The sequence below is a fragment of the Pavona decussata genome, unplaced genomic scaffold (genome assembly GCF_977016875.1).
Source record: "Pavona decussata unplaced genomic scaffold, jaPavDecu1.1 SCAFFOLD_88, whole genome shotgun sequence".
Taxonomy (NCBI): domain Eukaryota; kingdom Metazoa; phylum Cnidaria; class Anthozoa; order Scleractinia; family Agariciidae; genus Pavona; species Pavona decussata.
Window position 1 is genome coordinate 134,176 of NW_028145505.1, and position 5,247 is coordinate 139,422.

Genomic DNA, 5,247 nt, shown 5'->3' on the forward strand with positions numbered 1-5,247 from the left:
TTTTAGTTCCCAGGCTTCCTTACAGGCTTTTGGGTTATTTTACCCTATTTCACCTAACTTCACAGATGTATCACGTCTCGCTTTTCTTTTAAACTTTTGAGCTTTTGGTTTTATTTTTTAAGTTAAATGTGAATGCCCATTTTCTAAATGGGATATCCCTGAAAAGAGAAGTCTTTATATACACAACAGGTTAAAGGCAGGTACCGTAATCCTCCTTGTGGGGCGGAGATATGAATCAATATCGACTGACCGCAGGTTGCAATTATAACCGACTTATTTTGAAAATATAAAAGTTAAACGATAAGGAATTATTTTAATCGCTCTTCCGTCGGGGCAATATTTGAGGTATGCGTAGAACGTATTTAAGCATTTCGAAGTTTGAAGGATGTTTTTCCGCTGAGGTACACAGAGACAAACAGTAAAGTTTTAAGCAAATGATATAATCAAGTATTTCCCGATGAACTTGTTAACGTTTCAATCTTCGATCTATATCTGATAGGATGGTCATTTAAAAACCATGAATACTTCTTTAAAAAATCAGCTATTCATTAGTAATCTGGCTTACTTTGAGTTTTCACACAGGGTGCATGTAGAGGAGTCAAATTGGAACGTAATTCCGTTGAATTCACTTTAAAATTGTAGCGCAAATCGACTTTGTTGATTCAATCGGCAAATAGATATGATCTCACGACTCGTCAGGTTTTGGTCATGAACCAACAAACTCTATTTGCACTCAATTTCCGATGCATTTTGCCGAAATTATTGTCAAATTTGACTCGTCTGCGCTCTACGGTTTTCAAAGTTTTTGGTAAAGCCAAACAACTTCGAGACTGTGGTACGTTTGCGCATGTATTGACGAAATTAAACACCATGTACTTTGAGAGCGCACGACAGTTAGTGATAGCGCATGAGCGGAATAGAGGCCAGGCGAGATTGACAGTTTCCATGGATATTGCTGGACATTTGAGAACATTTAGCTGATTTGTCTGAGAGCGCTAGAAAGTTGACGAGAGCGCGTATCCAAGGGCGCATCTTAGACAAAAAACAAATATAGAAAAAAGAGCCCCAAATTCTGAAGTTCATGTGTCAGTCAACTGAAAATCCACGTTTGGATCCAGCTGGATCGTGCTTTGTGTCAAATATTGACTGTAAAAAATATTTCGAGAGGTTGAAACAACATCTATTGGAGTCAGAAATTGAAATTGTTTTTCAAGTACTCCTTCTGGTGGATTTTAATTTTAATTGCTCTTAAATGTCAGAAGAACAATAAAAATAATAAAAAATAATCGCGTAGTCGGCTCGTAAACAAGCCGAGTACGCGAAATACGAGAAACGCGAACAACTTCGTGCATGCTAAAAGACTTGCCAGAAGAAACCTCTGCTAGCAGGGTAACGATACACGGTTATTGCACAAGCAGTTTAATTTCGTTTTATCTTACAAGCGGTTTTGTTTCTTACTATCATGATAACGTCCTACTTTCCTACCTATACGCCCCAAAAAATCTCTCAGTCTCGTTTTCTAGGAGTTTTGCTTGTTGATGTCTACAATTAGCCAACAACAACAACAACAACAACAACAACAGTGAAAATTGATCTAGACGAGCAATAAAATAGTCATTAGGGACACGACACCCGGCAAACGTGAGATTCGCGTTCATGTTGTTCTTGAATAATTAGATTAGTGGCACAGATGAGACTTAAACAAAATATTTGTGACCTTTGATCCTAACGCAAAACTACTCAATTTTACTGACAAACTGAAAACAGCGAGCGTAAAATAATAATAATAATAATAATAATAATACTAATAATAATAATAATTTACATTTATATAGCTCAAACCTCTATATTGATAAATTCAGTTGCGCTTCACAATATTGTTAAAATAGAATTATGTTAAGAGCAACTAAGAACACAAAAAACTATTAAAAACTACAAACCCACACAATCAAAGGCAGCGATTACCTGGTCAATAAAATATAGGGTAAACAAGGTCACGTGTTATTTCTGCCGTTTGCTGTTTGCAGTAAACGTGTTTCGAAGTCTCCTTATTCTATCCTCATTAGTGTGTTATTGAGGTAACGAAATACTCCAAGTAGTTTTATGCTTTTCTTGTTTTTGATGTCTTTCAAGTTATCTTGCAGTGATATTGGGCCTTTGGACTGAGATTTCAATTGTATAGCGAACGTTTGGATTTTGCCCCCCAGGCTCTAAATTCTTAGTAAGGCCTTACCTTGGGCCCGAGTACATTATACAGCAACTTTCGGAACTTCTCCAATTATTGAACTACAGTCTCAACTAAAGGACTTAGCACACAGCAGTTAAAGATCGGATTCTTGGTTTGGAACCTAAACAAAGCAAACAGCACCTAAGGAAAGTATTATAGATCAGCCTTCCAGTGAATTGTTGTTTTATAGGATTTTTGGGCATCTACGGACTCAAAAGCTAATCAGGCACCTTGAAAAACATATTACACAGTGTCACAGAAAGAACTGTTGAACACGTGCTCTCACTTCAGTGACTACAGTGATTTCACGTCAATCGGTGATTAGAAAGCTAAATGGAAACCAGCTTGTCCTAGTGTTGATGTCTTTTCTTGATGAAGCTGAAAGAGGAGTGGATCAAAAAGGTTTGAGAATTCAAGCCAAAGGAAGTGATCTTCACCATGGCCAATCCAGAGAACAAAGAAAAGGGGAAAAATATCGCGTGTTTTTTCTTCTTCGGGGTCCTGTCTTTAATCTACGACGAAATTTGCTTGATTGCAGCAGAAGACATTCTCGCAGGATTTACTATCGCCACGACAACAGTAATTCTATCCATTGTAGTGCCAGTGTTGGTTGTAAAGCTAACGGCACCGTCGTTTTTATAGCGTTTCTCATACTGGAAGAAAATATCCCTCGTGATCCTGTTTTTCATCGGGGGACTTGTAACGTTGGTTTTCTCGCCGCGCATCCCAGGAAGGCTTGCGGGTGTGAGTATTGTGGAGTCTGGAGTGGCTACTAGTGAAATAACACTGCTTTCTCTCACTGCATTTTATGAGCATATTACAGTGAGTGCGTTTGTGGCTGGGGTGGGAGTGTCTTCATTTGTCGGTCCTCTATATTATACTAGTAAGTATGTAAGCTATAGTCGCTCTTTGATGCTAAGGCAGCGTTTACACGAACGTGGTTTCAAATCGTCACGGTTTCATAACCTTGAAACCGCATCGAAAACGATACGGTTTCAGAGCGCTTACACAGTGCCAATCTCACCATTTTCAAGTACGTACTTACGTTATGCCGACCTCGTTCCCAGGAAGGGGATCTGGGTTCGATTATTACGCCGCCATTTTGTTTCTGTCAACATGGCGAAAAATAGCGCACAATTCACATGGACTGACGACGAAGTAGATCTCCTGTTGAAAGTTTGAAAGTAATTAACGAGTACACAGTCAGTAAAACGGCCGAGGTTCACCGTTTTAAATCTTCGCGCCCAAATGAAATTTTGCGCCAAAAAAGTTACCGTATTCGAATCAATGCGGTTTCGCCGTTTACGCGACAGATGAAACCGTATCGTTTTGAAAACGCTCCACTTTTGTCAGCGTTTTTAAATCGACCCGGTTTCGGTAACGTTCTCGACCGGCGTCGTCTAAGCAGGTGTAACCGCATCGAAAGCGACGCGGTTACAAATGAAACCGCGTTCGTGTAAACGCTGCCTAAGTTGCCTGTAAGGCTGAAGCTTAACCCAGTTTTTGTACTGTGAAGTGAATAGACTAAATAGGAGTATCCCTACTCTCTCTCCCGCCTGGATAGTATTTAGATAACGGGGATCATACAGAACCTCAAATGGGGCCCAGCAGTTTATATAGGAAGCAACAGTGACTTCATACAGTGTACAAACTAATAGATAAAAATTTCAGTCAGTTACACAGACATACTCGGGAAAAGAAAATCCGAGTTCTCCCAACATGAGTCAAACCTGTGACCTTCACATTACTAGTTCGGATGCTCCATCACTGAGATATACAATAGACTCGTGGGATTACAAGAAACGTAAGACCATTTACAGCCAGTGACACAGGGATACTCGAACTGATTAACTGATTGAAAACTTTTATCACAATTTGGAAATAGAAAGGACTTATCAAAAACCATTTGGCTTCATTCTGGGACTTATCTTATCCTTCAATGGGTTGGGGTTAAACACATGAAAATTGGACCGGTAGTATTTAGTCCTTGTTTAATAGAGTCCAGTAAATCCACCAAAACCAATCAATCAACTCTTTGAGTCATTTCATTCCTTGCGATTAGGCTATTTTGGTCCTAAACTAGACGAGCCAAATTAACCTGAAAATAGCATTGTACTTTACTCAACGAAACGTACCTAATTTGAGGCTAAGCCATATATATATTTTGAATTTATAGTATAGCTTGCGTCTCTTATCTCATTGCCAGGTTTGACCGCGTGGACTTGTCTTTCACCTCGGACTACAATTATGATAACTATTCCATGGCCCATTCTGTTGTTCCTTCTTTACGCTCTCCTGGATAAGGAGCCTCTCGGCAAAGAAATGGCGCCTGCTAACAACGACCAGAATCCACCGGAAGAAGACAAGTTTCTAGCAAGCAGACAGACCATCTCATTCTCGGATAGATTACATGCTGCTAAACACATACTCCCATATATTTTATTCCTCTTCATAACATACTTTTCCGAGTACCTTTCAAATCACGCCATTATTACCACCTTGGCGTTCCCAAACGCGCCATTCAACCCGCGGGACCATTATCCTTATTACCTACTTGCCTATCATATTGGAAAATTCATGGGCCGGTCACACTTGTTTCTAGTTTCTGTAGCTTGTCCTAAACTGGTATTGTATATCAGGGTCAAACGGACTTGGATTTTAGCCGCATTGATAGCATTTTTACACGGCGTTTTTTTTTCTTCCTCGCCTCATGGTTTAGATTTGTTCCTTGCGTGGAGATTATCATCGCTTTGTGTGCTACTGAGGGATTCACAGCGGGATCAATGTATTTAAATTCGGCGCATACGGTTTCAGACTTGATAACGCATCCAGAGAAGAGAGAATTCGCACTTTGCTTGTTAACCGTTGGAAACGCTTGTGGAAAACTTACAGCGGGATTAATAGGTTTGTTTCAAGAACCGTTTCTCACGAAACACTGCATTGAAGAGCTTAAGCTCAGAAAGTATTGTTTAACTAGGCATGCGCGTAAAACTGGTTGGAATAAAAATTTAAACTGTTAG

At 39.6% G+C, this 5,247-nt stretch overlaps 1 pseudogene; it reads left to right on the forward strand.

Moving 5' to 3' along the window:
- The first annotated feature begins 2,245 nt into the window (after nucleotides 1-2,245).
- LOC146474539 (uncharacterized) lies at nucleotides 2,246-5,247 on the forward strand (annotated as a pseudogene).